At 37.5% G+C, this 18,304-nt stretch overlaps 2 long non-coding RNA genes across 2 annotated transcripts; both read right to left on the bottom strand.

Moving 5' to 3' along the window:
• Positions 1–6,205: 6,205 nt before the first annotated feature.
• Positions 6,206–9,118, bottom strand: LOC116728056 (uncharacterized). The gene is made up of 7 exons (XR_004340935.1): positions 9,002–9,118; positions 8,694–8,900; positions 8,464–8,533; positions 8,158–8,371; positions 7,910–8,016; positions 7,644–7,808; positions 6,206–7,088 (listed from the first exon to the last, which is right to left on the bottom strand). It is a non-coding gene; the product is annotated as an uncharacterized LOC116728056 (long non-coding RNA).
• A 7,406-nt stretch (positions 9,119–16,524) lies between these two features.
• Positions 16,525–18,102, bottom strand: LOC116728081 (uncharacterized). The gene is made up of 2 exons (XR_004340939.1): positions 17,963–18,102; positions 16,525–17,407 (listed from the first exon to the last, which is right to left on the bottom strand). It is a non-coding gene; the product is annotated as an uncharacterized LOC116728081 (long non-coding RNA).
• Positions 18,103–18,304: the final 202 nt, after the last annotated feature.

Here is an 18,304-nt window from a genome sequence, read left to right as displayed (position 1 = left end):
AGACACATATGCAAGGGAATGATGAACTTGGAATTTTGCAGTATGTTGGTGGTGAAGGACAAACGACAGGGAGGACAGAATGGGATCCTCACATGCATTCTGAGGTGAAAGACCGAAGGGTGAAAAAAGGTGATCCCCAAACAATGACATGGACGAGGAACTGGAGGCAGAGGATGACTGAGAAGAATCCTCATGCATCATCCATTGTGGGGGACAGAGGACAGGGAATGACGGAACGGGATCCTTACATGCCCTCTCAGGTGAAATACTGAAGGGTGAATAAATGTGATCCAGCCAGAATGTCATGGGCGAGGGAATGGAGAGTGGAAATGACTGAACGGGATCCTCACAAAACCTATTTGTGGAGGGACTGAAAAGAGGTTCCTCTTCTTCATCACTATCCCAGGTCCACTTGCAGGGGAGCTCCTCTTCGTCAACATCACTCTCCCTGGACCTCTTGGAGGGGAGCTCCACTTCAGCAACGGGATCCTCACATGCACTGTGAGGTGAAATACTGAAGGGTGAATTAATGTGATCCAGCCAGAATGTCATGGGCGAGGGAATGGAGAGTGGAAATGACTGAACGGGATCCTCACGCAAAGTATTTGTGGAGGGACTGAGAAGAGGTTCCTCTTCATCATCGCTGTTCCTGGACCTCTTGGAGGGGAGCTCCTCTTCATCAACATCACTCTCCCTAGTCTTCTTGGCAGGGGCTCCTCTTCAGAGTCACTGTCCTTTGGCCTCTTTCTGTTTACGCTGGTCCCAGATGTCACACGAGCCACATCCCCTACCAACCTACCTGATGACGTTGTGAAGTACCAATAGGTCTGGAGTCATCTGGACTCCAAATGGGCTCAGACAGAGGAGGTGAACTACACCTCGACGCCTCGCCATGACTTCCAGAAACCACGTTGTCAGACATCTGAGGGACAACATCTGACCACACCTTACCAAGATCCTTACCGTCGTCTGAACGTTCCTCCAACGTTGGGGATCCATCTCCTGGAAGCTCTACACTATGAGCTGTGAAGGAAAACATGAAAAAACTATAGTTCATTATCAAGACCTTGACAAAAATCCAAAGCGATGTTTAAAGAGAACACTGAAAAACCAAAATACACCAGCCCAGGTTTGAGAATGTCTAAATATGAATTAAACAAGTATGTGCTGTGTTGAGGACTTTTTAATGGCTAATAAAATACCTTTAATCTTACATACCATTAGTGTGAATAAAATAAGACACTGCAACAAGTTACTCAGTTTACCTTCCTAAATTCTCACAAATCTTTGGTGCTGATGAACAGATCTGTTTTATCTTAATAGCCAAAACAAGATACACGAGCCATTCATTACTATTAAACTTAAAGTACTGCTTACATAAATTTAATACTATAAAAGAATTGAAAAATAATTAATATGTTTCCATTAGCATTTTTAAATTAATAAAATGTTAACTGTAGTTAATTAGATTAAATTCCTCTGAGCTCCACAAGTTTTCAGAACCACAACCACAGCTTCTCTGACACCCCATCAGTAAATCCTACAGTATGAATAAATACCTATATACTCCTACATATGGTCAACAGCAGAAATGGTCATCTGTAAATATCAGAGTCTAAACACTGGGGATCTAAATAAACAGTCCGACACAAATTTCCAGTCCGTTTCCAGTAAAAAGGGGCTCCTACAAAAATAAAACTGTTTATCTGGTTTAGAAATCCATATCCAGTGTTAAAATGGCCATTATATTTTGTCTGGAGATAGACCAGACAAAATAATTAAGATATTAACCTGCATTCCTTATGTGTGCATGATGCCTCGAAGTCTTATTATCACATGTTAGTATTACTCCAAATGGCTCAGTTATGGCTGAAGGTAGTGTTATGAAATTCATTACATCAGTCTGAAGATCATGGCTGCACACAACCCAGCAATAAACTCAGATGAATGTTCACAATTATATTGCTCCAAATCCAATACATAAGGACAATCGTGACCATCTTTCAGCGTACAATAATTCTTTGAAGAAGCTTAATTAATGAGTTACAGCAACATTTAATTTCCCTTTGGGATTAATAAAGTATTTTTGAATTTGAATTCTGTCAATATTACCATCTCCATGTAGAGAAAGAACATCAACAAGATTCTCCAAAAGTAATTCTCTCAAACTAAAATAATAGGTTTTCCGATCACCACACCACTATTAATATTGCTGACTCTTTCTGAAAACGTAGTCAGCGTGAAAATATATTACAGCTCCAAACATGCTAGGAACCAACACAGCATTTCGTAAACCACTAATTATTCAAAACTTCTCTTTCTTAGAAATATAAAACTGAACAATAATAAAAATATAAACTAAACTATTTAGTAATAACACAGGAGAAATATATTTCTAAAATATCTAAAAGATAAATAGAAATATATATCAAAAACTTTTCTAATCTTCAAGTAAGATTTTATTTCAAGCAACGTATCGAAAGAGTTTGCCAAGAATTGGACACCAAAGTCATAAAAGCTGATTTGATTTTCACATAAAAATTATTATTTTGTATTTGAAAATCAGCTTTGATAGATGATCACTACGACACACACACCCACACACACACACACACACACAATGCTTATTACTGGGGCAACAGGTGTAGGAGTTTGCCCTGCAGTGGCCCGCCTCTGTCGTTGTGTCCTTGGTCAAGACGCTTCTCCCACCTTTCCTGCTGGTGTTGGTCAGAAGGTCCAATGGCTTGATAAAACAGCTGTGGCTACAATCTATTAGCTTTTCATGTTCATCAGTGTGTGAACGTGTGCATGAATAGAAATTACTGATTTTATGTAAACTGTCCTTGAGTGTCCTAATAAACCTCTACAAGTCTGATGTCATTGCCATGGAAACCAAATATGTTTTGTCAGGACATTAAAAAAATAAAGAACAAGCTAATTTTCCCGTTTTGGTTTTTTTTTCAAACCAGCATAACATTTTTTTCCCAAACACTAGTGCTAACATTCCACACATTTATCCACAAATTTCAATAAGCTAACACATAAGTCACAAAACCATTTAAATTAACTCACAAATTTGTTTCATCCCACAAATGCAAAACAGACCTATTAAAGCTGTATTTTTCAAAGAAGTCAACAAAATTTTGAAGTATTGGACTACAAAATCATCAAACCTGATACTCTTAGATTAAATAGCATCATTTTAGCTTTTTTAAATCAATTCACCCATGTTAGCATTCCTGGCTATGCTAAAGAAAAACCAGATCAACATGTCCTTATCTTGAAAAAATAATAAAACTAAACAATCAAATCATAGACTGTCATAGGGAAAATATCTTTTAAAAAATGCTTTTTAAAGTAATATTAAATGTTTAATGCATTTCATTCAGCGTATCCATGGATACCGAGTGTGTATCACCGCATTTTTCAAAAAATAACGGTCAAAAACAAGCTAATTTTCCAACAACTGGACAGAAATTTTACTGTTTTTTTCTTTCTTCTTTCTTTTCAAATCAGCATAGCAGTTATTCTCAAACACCAGCGTTAATAAAGCATTCAACACAAAGTCATTAAACCTGACTCTCATTATAGCACCTTTGTTTCAATCAATTTGCACATTTTAGCATATGCTTAAAAAAACAGGTCTACATGTTCCTTTCTTTAAAAAATAGCAAAACTAAACAATTAAATTACAGTCTATCAAAGGGGAAAATACGTGTTGTTATTTTATTTTTTTTCAGTAACATTAAATAGCTAATGTATTTTATTTGGCGTATCCATGGAAACTGAGTGGAACAGAGCATTTTTCAAAAAATAACGGTCACGAGCAGGCTAATTTTTCACGAATTTGACATTAATTCAACTAATTTGACTATAATTAAATACATATGTTTCTTAAATCACTACACCAGTTTAACATTCCTGACATTTCCTGGAAATTCAGTCAAGAAAAAGGCTCATTAGTTAAGAAACATCTACGCTAGCAAGAATGCTACTTGTCTTTCTTTGTACAGCAGGCAGTATTTCTTTAAAAGAAATGCACACAAACACAAAATAAACTAAACGATTCATTATTATTTACTAATAACTTGTTTTTGTTTATTAAAATAGTAGAAGAATGATATTAACCTTCCAGCTGATCACCCTGCTGGTTCTTCTCCTGGCCAGGATCCATCTTTCCCGGGTTGTGGGATTCTTCAGCAAGTGCGTATTTCAGCAAGTGCTTCTTTAGCAAGTTTTGCAAAGCAGACTTCTCACTAGGTTCAAACCTTCCGAGGCGTTATGCTCCTTCAGGCGTCTCCTTCAAAAGTCCCGTAGCAAAGGGAAAGATTTCAGAAGGTCCGCGTCATTTATAGGGTTACCGACGCTAACGTCGTTTCCATGACGGCTCAATGACGGATGCACGCGCTGGTGCGTTTCCATGACGTTCATTGACGTAGGCTCAATGACGGATGCACGCGCTGGTGCGTGAGATAAACTGGACTACAGAAGTTGCAAATTGCACCAGCTAAATAGTAAAAGATTCATGCAGGGCACCTTGTATTGTAGTACATAGTTCAGTTACAAATCACTCTTACAAAGCAAAAAATATATTAATATATACAATTATAACATGTGTTAATATTTTAATGTTGAATTGTGATCTTGATATAAGTCATTGTAAGGTGTTATAAGTGTAGCTTCAGTTCTTTGGTGCCACAGAAACATTGCCACATCTATCATCTAGTAATGCCCGGCATATGACTGATTTGCAAAAGCTACAAAAATAGTTTCACTGATATATTTTTTTATTTTTAGCTTGGAAATAATGTCATCTGCCTCTTGAACTTTTACTTTTTCATCAATATTAAGGAAATATTGCCTTCAAAAAGCTCCTATGTGTTGCTGAAAAGTTATGTTTGTTTTGTCTTATTTCAAAAATTATGAGCAAATCCACAGACAAAACTACAAAATATGTGAAGAAACATTAAGTTTTAGAATGTTTTTCTATCCACCATTCCTTTATTATTACATTCATTTAGCTTAACTGCTGCCAAATACCGTCTGGTTTTAAATGGCCACGAGTTCTGTGCAGAAAATATCATCAGATAATATATTATGAATTCATTACCAAATAATACATGTTTTTATCTCAATCTTTTTATCATATAATAACATGTAACATGTAGATCTCAATCTATCTATACAGACAGAGAGAGAAGTTTATATCTTTTCCTTGGTGTATAAATATCTGGTTTCAATTGTGCCTTTTTTATGTGACCATGTTTCATGTTTTGCAACTTCTGTGGTCAAAATCTGGGGACAGTTCAAGTGATCTGCTTTTCATGTGGGAAAAAATGTGCAGTTCTTGACTCAAGGTGAAGACTCTGGTAAATAGTCTTGAAGTTCTCTTGGTTCAACAAGCCACATTTGTTGAAATACAAATGCCAGCTAGTTATCAGTAAATATGCTATTTCCTTTCTAGTTCTCAGTTTTGAATATTTTTTCAATTAACATACCTTACTGCACATTATGTTTGAGTAGAGTATGCTATTTAAATGCTATTTTTAATAACTCCAATGTACTGGCGTTGAATTTTTGCCGTTACTGTACAGCATTTTACTGTTTTTACATATTTTATCTTCTATCTTTATGTGAACCTAACTGCTTTAATTGTGTGTCACATTGTTAGTTTAGCTCCTGATTTTCTCCATTGTTGGACAGTAAAAGTTTTTCTATTCTGCTCTATTTTCTTTAACATGGTCGGTGCTGGACTCGCTCTCAGAAGAGGATCTGATCAAGACGAACTTTCATGACGACTGCAGTCGTGCAGAAGTTCTGGATTTCTTGCCAACAATTCATAATGTTCAAATGAGCCTTCATTCTTTAAAGAGCAAATTTAAGAAATTATCTATTTTATGGAAACCAATGATGTCATTCTAGACTGTTTGTGTCTCCTCTGAAATTTTCCTTAATTTGTTTTCATTTTGGTTTGTTAGTCCCAGTTCTGGATGATCTGATGAATGATCTGAAGCAGAGACACGTCTTTAGTGGCAGTCATGAGCAGATGTGTTTTAGTGCGGTTTGTGTTCATGGGTTTGCTGCAATGTGACATCGATGAAAGCAAGGAAAGATGGACTACAAATACCATCAGACCTGCTTAACAGTCTCACTGGTAAACCGGATGTCATGTACCACCTACCTAACAAGGTTTTTGTTGTTGTTTTCATTTATTTAATTAACATCTGGTTAATTTGTTGCCTGTTTGGCAGCTTTCAAAAATAATTTGTCAAAACAAAAAAAATCAGCCATGTGATAATAGTATGTCACTTTTATTGTAACAATTTCTGATGACATAAATACAATCAAGCATTACAACAGTTTTCAACAATAGTCATAACAGTTGGTAGTGACAGTTGAATGAAGAAATGTAAATATATAACTAATCTATGCGTCCTGTGCGTATTTTACTCCTCGGTTTGGCAGAACAGACTGTGGGTTCCCAGACTCCCAGGAGGAATTGGGACAGTTTATGACCGAGTCAAGCAGCAGTCAATGTGGCCATGGCCGTCTTTAGGGACAGTTTGTGGACCTCCAGAGACAGTGGCCTAGTGCATCCATGACTTGGGAATCCTATGTGGAAAACTACACAAGACTCGGAAATGAACGAGTCTAAAGTTCAAAGGTGTGTGTCCAACAACCACAACGCAGCAGAGTCAGAACTTTGACAGAGCAGGTTTCACAAGTTAACATCTTCCTTCACAGGCCAACATCCACATTTGAGTTTTGTGATTCTGTATTTGAAGTCCAAAGAGTTTTGTATCCCGAAGTTCATGTCTCTTTTGGAACTGATCGTATGTCTTGGGCTTTGGTATTTTGATAGTGTTTGAACAGGAAAGCGAGGTTTGGTCCGTCTCTAGGAGAATCCTAGCAGTCTGGTTTCTTCTTGTCGTCTGGTGCTGCCCTTTTCGCTGAGCTGAACCTCAAAGATTTCCTCAAACATTTCTGATGTCAGCTTTTCCACACTTGTGCACATAAAGGGCCTGAACACAGAAGCACGAAGCTCCAAAGCATAAATGACATCCAGGGTTGAAAGGCCATCCTTGAATCTAGAAAACATTTAGAACAACCATCACTTTAATGATGCTAAAAAGAGCATGATATTAAATGGATGTGTTTTACAGTCACACATAAAAATGTATATCTCTAATCTTGTTTTTTGTTTAGCACAGGTAATATTGCAAATCCACTAACTCAAGTCAAGCACTTGAATCAGGGTCTTACTTATTTGTCTGCTGGCTATTGTGGATTCTTACCCTACATTCGCTTGTTTTAACTGCAACAAAGTAGTAACTAATTAACATAGTTAACAGAGGTACTTCATTGTGCAATAACATGACACTATGTGCCTGGAAAATACATAATACTGCCCCTTCAGTAAACATCTGATTTATCCTGCACAGTAGAATCGTCTTTTAAACACAAAACACAAATGGTTTCAGTGTTAAATTAATCTATGGAGCAACACACTTGTCCCTTGACTAGTCAACTTGTCACTTGAAAAAATGGTGGAAACATGTTTTTGGCTTCAGTGATGGTATAAGCAAGTTCAGTTTGGAAATGTAAAAAGATCTTTTAGTTTCACTTTTTCTGTGCCGTTTCACCTGTTTGCTGCACGTTGGCACCTGTTGGTCACCGTATCTGATCAACTCATCGTCATGGGATCAGGAAACTTCTCTGGATTTCCAGCAGGATTTCCTGTGTCTCCTCAGTCCTCTGTGTCTCCTCTCTCCTCATTGGTCCAGTGCTGTTGACTAGTTTCAGTCATGCTAGTGAACCAACACATGATCAGACACACATTCCTTCATTTCTGTCTAAATAACAGATGATTGAATCAAACTTTCTGATCAAGTCATAATCATGACCTCACCATTTATAGAATCTACTAGAACCAGTAGGTCAGCAGGTCCTCTGCTCTATTCCTGATCCTCCTTCCATCAGCACAAAGCTCATCAAAGCTCTGCTGTTATGAATTGACTCAATAGAAAAAATCAAACAAAAGGGTCAGTAAGGAGAAAGTACAGCAGAAAGTATTAATCAGATTTGAGTATTGACCTCAACTTCAAGCATATTGAAAACTTTTTCTTGTGTAAAAGTTACTTTTAATGTTACTCTTACTTTTTTTCTCAACTTTGTTCTCTTATCTTCCTCCACCCGACTGGTGGTGTTGAAGGTGGAGGTTTACAGGTTCAGGAGATCCAAGCTGGGACATTATTGATCTGCAGAAACTGAATCTGGGATCAGAAACCAGCGCTGGGTTTACTCTAATGGTTCTAAAATTCTTTAATATTCATCGTCTGACCAAGGAACAGGTGAACTTCAACATGAGACGCTGGAGAATCAACACATAATCAGACACACATTCAGTCTAAATAAAGGATGATTGAAGGAGACGTTTTGATCAAGTCATCATCATGTCCTCACCTTTTCCTTAATCTGTTACAACCAGTAGAACAGCAGGTGGAGCAGGTCTTCTGTTTTAATTGTTGGTCAACTCAAGTCATGTGACATGAGTTGACAGAAAAATGAAATAAAGACAAAAGACAACAGAGTTAAAAAAGAGAACATGGTCAGAAGAAAGAACAGTTTTGAAATTTGACCTCAATTTCATCCATATTTAAAATTGTTAGCCAGGTAAAAATAAGTTTTCTCACTTTTTTCGTCAACTGGGTTCTCTTATCTACCTCCACCTTACTGGTGGTGTGTAGGTGGAGGTTTACAGGCTGACGAGGAAACACTTCACATGATCTCTGTCTCTCTATTCTGCACACGTCCTCAGGTGTCCCCCTGTTAAATCTTTTTCTGTCTCCTAAGTCCTCTGTGTCTTCTCTCTCCTGATTGGTCCAGTGCTGTTGGTGATGCTAGAGAATCAACACATGATCAGACATACATTCCTTCATTTATGTCTAAATAACAGATGATTGAAAGAGACTTTCTGATCAAGTCATCTTCATGTCCTCACCTTTTCCATAGTTTGTTACACCAGTAAGTTACCTGGTGGAGCAGGTCTTCTTCTTTATTTGTTGGTCAACTCAAGTCTCAAGTCATGTGACATGAGTTGACAGAGAAATGAAATAAAGAGAAAAGACAACAGAGTTAAAGAGGAAAATATGCATGGAGAGCAGACAGAACCAGTTTCTAGCTTTCAGCTCAACTCTACGCAGCTCCATCTGAAATGTTTAGTTATGTTGTGTAGATATAAATGTTCTTACTTTTTTTGTCAACTGGGTTCTCTTATCTTCCTCCTCCTGACTGGTGGTGTTGAAGGTGGAGGAATCCAGGCTCAGGAGATCCAACCTGGGATGATCAGAACATCAGAGATCTGAGAAGTCTGGACCTGGGATCAGAGACTAGTGTCTGTATTTTTTAATGTCTGTTCTCTTTTTGGGATCTTTCTGTGTTGCAACACATGAATATGGCCATATAAACTATTTGTTTTATGAGATTAATAGTTCATCTTTCTACTAATAGTGAATTTATTTCTATGTTTATTTAGTAAAGCTGATGGTCCCCAATGCCAGCAGGAAGCAGGCAGTATTATGTGTTGTGGAATGCAAGAACTTACAAGAAAGGAACCAGAAGGACAGGAACCACATGGACAACGACGAAAGAGTCCAGCGATGAGCAGCTAAAACCTGAAAGATTAAAACTGGGAAACTGGATTAGTGGAGGAACAGGTGAGAACAATTATAGAGAGCATCGTGGGGGGAAGCACCGCGATTACACCCTGAAACATGGGAGAGTAGAGAGGAAAACAGAGACAGAACCACAAGGGGAATCTTGGAGGAAGCAGTCTCACTGCGAGCTGCTCTGACTGGGACTGACGGAGCAGCTTGCAGTCTGGAGACTGGTGAGGACCATGAACCAGAACCTCAGAATATCTCTATGGTGGTCCAATTCACTGGACCAAGCCCTAACCAAATATTTATCTCTTTCTTTTATCCTTAAAGATTTTCATCTAACATAACATAAAAAATCTAGCAGCGGGATAAAGAAAAGCCCCGGTGCAAGACGCTACCTAAGGCATCCTCGGTCCTGCTAGAAAGCCATTGGCTTTAACAAAAACAACAGAGAAATTACGTTTTCCTAATGGGACTTTTCAGGTAGGACTTCACTTTTTCAAGATCCCACTCTAATCAGAGTCATCACCTGACAAGTGGTACTGAGGTCTAAAAAACACTTGTCTGGAACTCACTCTTCCTCTAATTCTGTCAGATCCAAACCCAGATGTTGAAGGTATAGGTTCCTCTTGTTTGTCCATTTGAGACTTCATCCAGACACATATGCAAGGGAATGACGAACTTGGAATTTTGCAGTATGTTGGTGGTGAAGGACAAACGACAGGGGTGGACAGAATGGGATCCTCACATGCATTCTGAGGTGAAAGACCGAAGGGTGAAAAAAGGTGATCCCCAAACAATGACATGGACGAGGAACTGGAGGCAGAGGATGACTGAGAAGAATCCTCATGCATCATCCATTGTGGGGGACAGAGGACAGGGAATGACGGAACGGGATCCTTACATGCCCTCTCAGGTGAAATACTGAAGGGTGAATAAATGTGATCCAGCCAGAATGTCATGGGCGAGGGAATGGAGAGTGGAAATGACTGAACGGGATCCTCACAAAACCTATTTGTGGAGGGACTGAAAAGAGGTTCCTCTTCTTCATCACTGTCCCAGGTCCACTTGCAGGGGAGCTCCTCTTCATCAACATCACTCTCCCTGGACCTTTTGGAGGGGAGCTCCACTTCAGCAACAGGATCCTCACATGCACTGTGAGGTGAAATACTGAAGGGTGAATTAATGTGATCCAGCCAGAATGTCATGGGCGAGGGAATGGAGAGTGGAAATGACTGAACGGGATCCTCACACAACGTATTTGTGGAGGGACTGAGAAGAGGTTCCTCTTCATCAGCATCATTCTCCCTGGACCTCTTCGAGGCGAGCTCCTCTTCATCAACATCACTCTCCCTAGTCTTCTTGGCAGGGGGCTCCTCTTCAGAGTCACTGTCCTTTGGCCTCTTTCTGTTTACGCTGGTCCCAGATGTCACACGAGCCACATCCCCTACCAAACCTACCTGATGACGTTGTAAAGTACCAATAGGTCTGGAGTCATCTGGACTCAAAATGGGCTCAGACAGAGGAGGTGAACTACACCTCGACGCCTCGCCATGACTTCCAGAAACCACGTTGTCAGACATCTGAGGGACAACATCTGACCACACCTTACCAAGATCCTTACCGTCGTCTGGACGTTCCTCCAATGTTGGGGATCCATCTGCTGGAAGCTCTACACTATGAGCTGTGAAGGAAAACAAGAAAAAACTATAGTTCATTATCAAGACCTTGACAAAAATCCAAAGCGATGTTTAAAGAGAACACTGAAAAACCAAAATACACCAGCCCAGGTTTGAGAATGTCTAAATATGAATTAAACAAGTATGTGCTGCGTTGAGCACTTTTTAATAGCTAATAAAATACCTTTAATTTTACATACCATTAGTGTGAATAAAATAAAACACTGCAACAAGTTACTCAGTTTACCTTCCTAAATTCTCACAAATCTTTGGTGCTGATGAACAGATCTGTTTTATCTTAATAGCCAAAACAAGATACACGAGCCATTCATTACTATTAAACTTAAAGTACTGCTTACATAAATTTAATACTATAAAAGAATTGAAAAATAATTAATATGTTTCCATTAGCATTTTTAAATTAATAAAATGTTAACTGTAGTTAACTAGATTCAATTCCTCTGAGCTCCACAAATTTTCAGAACCACAACCACAGATTCTCTGACACCCCATCAATAAATCCTACAGTATGAATAAATACCCATATACTCCTACATATGGTCAACAGCAGAAATGGTTATCTGTAAATATCAGAGTCTAAACACTGGGGATCTAAATAAACATGCCGACACAAATTTCCAGTCCGTTTCCAGTAAAAAGGGGCTCCTACAAAAATAAAACTGTTTGTCTGGTTTAGAAATCCATATCCAGTGTTAAAATGACCATTATATTTAGTCTGGAGATAGACCAGACAAAATAATTAAGATATTAACCTGCATTCCTTATGTGTGCATGATGCCTCGAAGTCTTATTATCACATGTTAGTATTACTCCAAATGGCTCAGTTATGGCTGAAGGTAGTGTTATGAAATTCATTACATCAGTCTGAAGATCATGGCTGCACACAACCCAGCAATAAACTCAGATGAATGTTCACAATTATATTGCTCCAAATCCAATACATAAGGACAATCGTGACCATCTTTCAGCGTACAATAATTCTTTGAAGAAGCTTAATTAATGAGTTACAGCAACATTTAATTTCCCTTTGGGATTAATAAAGTATTTTTGAATTTGAATTCTGTCAATATTACCATCTCCATGTAGAGAAAGAACATCAACAAGATTCTCCAAAAGTAATTCTCTCAAACTAAAATAATAGGTTTTCCGATCACCACACCACTATTAATATTGCTGACTCTTTCTGAAAACGTAGTCAGCGTTAAAATATATTACAGCTCCAAATATGCTAGGAACCAACACAGCATTCCGTAAACCACTAATTATTCAAAACTTCTCTTTCTTAGAAATATAAAACTGAACAATAATAAAAATATAAACTAAACTATTTAGTAATAACACAGGAGAAATATATTTCTAAAATATCTAAAAGATAAATAGAAATATATATCAAAAACTTTTCTAATCTTCAAGTAAGATTTTATTTCAAGCAACGTATCGAAAGAGTTTGCCAAGAATTGGACACCAAAGTCATAAAAGCTGATTTGATTTTCACATAAAAATTATTATTTTGTATTTGAAAATCAGCTTTGATAGATGATCACTACAACACACACACCCACACACACCCACACACACAATGCTTATTACTGGGGCAACAGGTGTAGGAGTTTGCCCTGCAGTGGCCCGCCTCTGTCGTTGTGTCCTTGGTCAAGACGCTTCTCCCACCTTTCCTGCTGGTGTTGGTCAGAAGGGCCAATGGCTTGATAAAACAGCTGTGGCTACAATCTATTAGCTTTTCATGTTCATCAGTGTGTGAACGTGTGCATGAATAGAAATTACTGATTTTATGTAAACTGTCCTTGAGTGTCCTAATAAACCTCTACAAGTCTGATGTCATTGCCATGGAAACCAAATATGTTTTGTCAGGACATTAAAAAAATAAAGAACAAGCTAATTTTCCCGTTTTGTTTTTTTTTTCAAACCAGCATAACATTTTTTTCCCAAACACTAGTGCTAACATTCCACACATTTATCCACAAATTTCAATAAGCTAACACATAAGTCACAAAACCATTTAAATTAACTCACAAATTTGTTTCATCCCACAAATGCAAAACAGACCTATTAAAGCTGTATTTTTCAAAGAAGTCAACAAAATTTTGAAGTATTGGACTACAAAATCATCAAACCTGATACTCTTAGATTAAATAGCATCATTTTAGCTTTTTTAAATCAATTCACCCATGTTAGCATTCCTGGCTATGCTAAAGAAAAACCAGATCAACATGTCCTTATCTTGAAAAAATAATAAAACTAAACAATCAAATCATAGACTGTCATAGGGAAAATATCTTTTAAAAAAATGCTTTTTAAAGTAATATTAAATGTTTAATGCATTTCATTCAGCGTATCCATGGATACCGAGTGTGTATCACCGCATTTTTCAAAAAATAACGGTCAAAAACAAGCTAATTTTCCAACAACTGGACAGAAATTTTACTGTTTTTTTCTTTCTTCTTTCTTTTCAAATCAGCATAGCAGTTATTCTCAAACACCAGCGTTAATAAAGCATTCAACACAAAGTCATTAAACCTGACTCTCATTATAGCACCTTTATTTCAATCAATTTGTACATTTTAGCATATGCTTAAAAAAACAGGTCTACATGTTCCTTTCTTTAAAAAATAGCAAAACTAAACAATTAAATTACAGTCTATCAAACGGGAAAATACGTGTTGTTAAATGTTTATCTTTAAAGTAACATGAAATAGCTAATGTATTTTATTTGGCGTATCCATGGGAACTGAGTGGAACAGAGCATTTTTCAAAAAATAACGGTCACGAGCAGGCTAATTTTTCACGAATTTGACATTAATTCAACTAATTTGACTATAATTAAATACATATGTTTCTTAAATCACTACACCAGTTTAACATTCCTGACATTTCCTGGAAATTCAGTCAAGAAAAAGGCTCATTAGTTAAGAAACATCTACGCTAGCAAGAATGCTACTTGTCTTTTTTTGTACAGCAGGCAGTATTTCTTTAAAAGAAATGCACACAAACACAAAATAAACTAAACGATTCATTATTATTTTACTAATAACTTGTTTTTGTTTATTAAAATAGTAGAAGAATGATATTAACCTTCCAGCTGATCACCCTGCTGGTTCTTCTCCTGGCCAGGATCCATCTTTCCCGGGTTGTGGGATTCTTCAGCAAGTGCGTATTTCAGCAAGTGCTTCTTTAGCAAGTTTTGCAAAGCAGACTTCTCACTAGGTTCAAACCTTCCGAGGCGTTATGCTCCTTCAGGCGTCTCCTTCAAAAGTCCCGTAGCAAAGGGAAAGATTTCAGAAGGTCCGCGTCATTTATAGGGTTACCGACGCTAACGTCGTTTCCATGACGGCTCAATGACGGATGCACGCGCTGGTGCGTTTCCATGACGTTCATTGACGTAGGCTCAATGACGGATGCACGCGCTGGTGCGTGAGATAAACTGGACTACAGAAGTTGCAAATTGCACCAGCTAAATAGTAAAAGATTCATGCAGGGCACCTTGTATTGTAGTACATAGTTCAGTTACAAATCACTCTTACAAGGCAAAAAATATATTAATATATACAATTATAACATGTGTTAATATTTTAATGTTGAATTGTGATCTTGATATAAGTCATTGTAAGGTGTTATAAGTGTAGCTTCAGTTCTTTGGTGCCACAGAAACATTGCCACATCTATCATCTAGTAATGCCCGGCATATGACTGATTTGCAAAAGCTACAAAAATAGTTTCACTGATATATTTTTTTATTTTTAGCTTGGAAATAATGTCATCTGCCTCTTGAACTTTTACGTTTTCATCAATATTAAGGAAATATTGCCTTCAAAAAGCTCCTATGTGTTGCTGAAAAGTTATGTTTGTTTTGTCTTATTTCAAAAATTATGAGCAAATCCACAGACAAAACTACAAAATATGTGAAGAAACATTAAGTTTTAGAATGTTTTTCTATCCACCATTCCTTTATTATTACATTCATTTAGCTTAACTGCTGCCAAATACCGTCTGGTTTTAAATGGCCACGAGTTCTGTGCAGAAAATATCATCAGATAATATATTATGAATTCATTACCAAATAATACATGTTTTTATCTCAATCTTTTTATCATATAATAACATGTAACATGTAGATCTCAATCTATCTATACAGACAGAGAGAGAAGTTTGTATCTTTTCCTTGGTGTATAAATATCTGGTTTCAATTGTGCCTTTTTTATGTGACCATGTTTCATGTTTTGCAACTTCTGTGGTCAAAATCTGGGGACAGTTCAAGTGATCTGCTTTTCATGTGGGAAAAATGTGGAGTTCTTGACTCAAGGTGAAGACTCTGGTAAATAGTCTTGAAGTTCTCTTGGTTCAACAAGCCACATTTGTTGAAATACAAATGCCAGCTAGTTATCAGTAAATATGCTATTTCCTTTCTGGTTCTCAGTTTTGAATATTTTTTCAATTAACATACCTTACTGCACATTATGTTTGAGTAGAGTATGCTATTTAAATGCTATTTTTAATAACTCCAATGTACTGGCGTTGAATTTTTGCCGTTACTGTACAGCATTTTACTGTTTTTACATATTTTATCTTCTATCTTTATGTGAACCTAACTGCTTTAAATGTGTGTCACATTGTTAGTTTAGCTCCTGATTTTCTCCATTGTTGGACAGTAAAAGTTTTTCTATTCTGCTCTATTTTCTTTAACATGGTCGGTGCTGGACTCGCTCTCAGAAGAGGATCTGATCAAGACGAACTTTCATGACGACTGCAGTCGTGCAGAAGTTCTGGATTTCTTGCCAACAATTCATAATGTTCAAATGAGCCTTCATTCTTTAAAGAGCAAATTTAAGAAATTATCTATTTTATGGAAACCAATGATGTCATTCTAGACTGTTTGTGTCTCCTCTGAAATTTTCCTTAATTTGTTTTCGTTTTGGTTTGTTAGTCCCAGTTCTGGATGATCTGATGAATGATCTGAAGCAGAGACACGTCTTTAGTGGCAGTCATGAGCAGATGTGTTTAGTGCGGTTTGTGTTCATGGGTTTGCTGCAATGTGACATCGATGAAAGCAAGGAAAGATGGACTACAAATACCATCAGACCTGCTTAACAGTCTCACTGGTAAACCGGATGTCATGTACCACCTACCTAACAAGGTTTTTGTTGTTGTTTTCATTTATTTAATTAACATCTGGTTAATTTGTTGCCTGTTTGGCAGCTTTCAAAAATAATTTGTCAAAACAAAAAAAATCAGCCATGTGATAATAGTATGTCACTTTTATTGTAACAATTTCTGATGACATAAATACAATCAAGCATTACAACAGTTTTCAACAATAGTCATAACAGTTGGTAGTGACAGTTGAATGAAGAAATGTAAATATATAACTAATCTATGCGTCCTGTGCGTATTTTACTCCTCGGTTTGGCAGAACAGACTGTGGGTTCCCAGACTCCCAGGAGGAATTGGGACAGTTTATGACCGAGTCAAGCAGCAGTCAATGTGGCCATGACCGTCTTTAGGGACAGTTTGAGGACCTCCAGAGACAGTGGCCTAGTGCATCCATGACTTGGGAATCCTATGTAGAAAACTACACAAGACTCGGAAATGAACGAGTCTAAAGTTCAAAGGTGTGTGTCCAACAACCACAACGCAGCAGAGTCAGAACTTTGACAGAGCAGGTTTCACAAGTTAACATCTTCCTTCACAGGCCAACATCCACATTTGAGTTTTGTGATTCTGTATTTGAAGTCCAAAGAGTTTTGTATCCCGAAGTTCATGTCTCTTTTGGAACTGATCGTATGTCTTGGGCTTTGGTATTTTGATAGTGTTTGAACAGGAAAGCGAGGTTTGGTCCGTCTCTAGGAGAATCCTAGCAGTCTGGTTTCTTCTTGTCGTCTGGTGCTGCCCTTTTCGCTGAGCTGAACCTCAAAGATTTCCTCAAACATTTCTGATGTCAGCTTTTCCACACTTGTGCACATAAAGGGCCTGAACACAGAAGCACGAAGCTCCAAAGCATAAATGACATCCAGGGTTGAAAGGCCATCCTTGAATCTAGAAAACATTTAGAACAACCATCACTTTAATGATGCTAAAAAGAGCATGATATTAAATGGATGTGTTTTACAGTCACACATAAAAATGTATATCTCTAATCTTGTTTTTTGTTTAGCACAGGTAATATTGCAAATCCACTAACTCAAGTCAAGCACTTGAATCAGGGTCTTACTTATTTGTCTGCTGGCTATTGTGGATTCTTACCCTACATTCGCTTGTTTTAACTGCAACAAAGTAGTAACTAATTAACATAGTTAACAGAGGTACTTCATTGTGCAATAACATGACACTATGTGCCTGGAAAATACATAATACTGCCCCTTCAGTAAACATCTGATTTATCCTGCACAGTAGAATCGTCTTTTAAACACAAAACACAAATGGTTTCAGTGTTAAATTAATCTATGGAGCAACACACTTGTCCCTTGACTAGTCAACTTGTCACTTGAAAAAATGGTGGAAACATGTTTTTGGCTTCAGTGATGGTATAAGCAAGTTCAGTTTGGAAATGTAAAAAGATCTTTTAGTTTCACTTTTTCTGTGCCGTTTCACCTGTTTGCTGCACGTTGGCACCTGTTGGTCACCGTATCTGATCAACTCATCGTCATGGGATCAGGAAACTTCTCTGGATTTCCAGCAGGATTTCCTGTGTCTCCTCAGTCCTCTGCGTCTCCTCTCTCCTCATTGGTCCAGTGCTGTTGACTAGTTTCAGTCATGCTAGTGAACCAACACATGATCAGACACACATTCAGTCTAAATAAAGGATGATTGAAGGAGACGTTTTGATCAAGTCATGATCATGTCTTCACCTTTTCCATAATCTGTTACAACCAGTAGAGCAGCAGGTGGAGCAGGTCTTCTGTTTTAATTGTTGGTCAACTCAAGTCATGTGAC

This window comes from Xiphophorus hellerii, chromosome 11, assembly GCF_003331165.1.
Source record: "Xiphophorus hellerii strain 12219 chromosome 11, Xiphophorus_hellerii-4.1, whole genome shotgun sequence".
Lineage (NCBI taxonomy): Eukaryota > Metazoa > Chordata > Actinopteri > Cyprinodontiformes > Poeciliidae > Xiphophorus > Xiphophorus hellerii.
The sequence above is the reverse complement of the archived record's forward strand: the minus strand, read 5'-3'. Positions and strand labels throughout refer to the sequence as shown.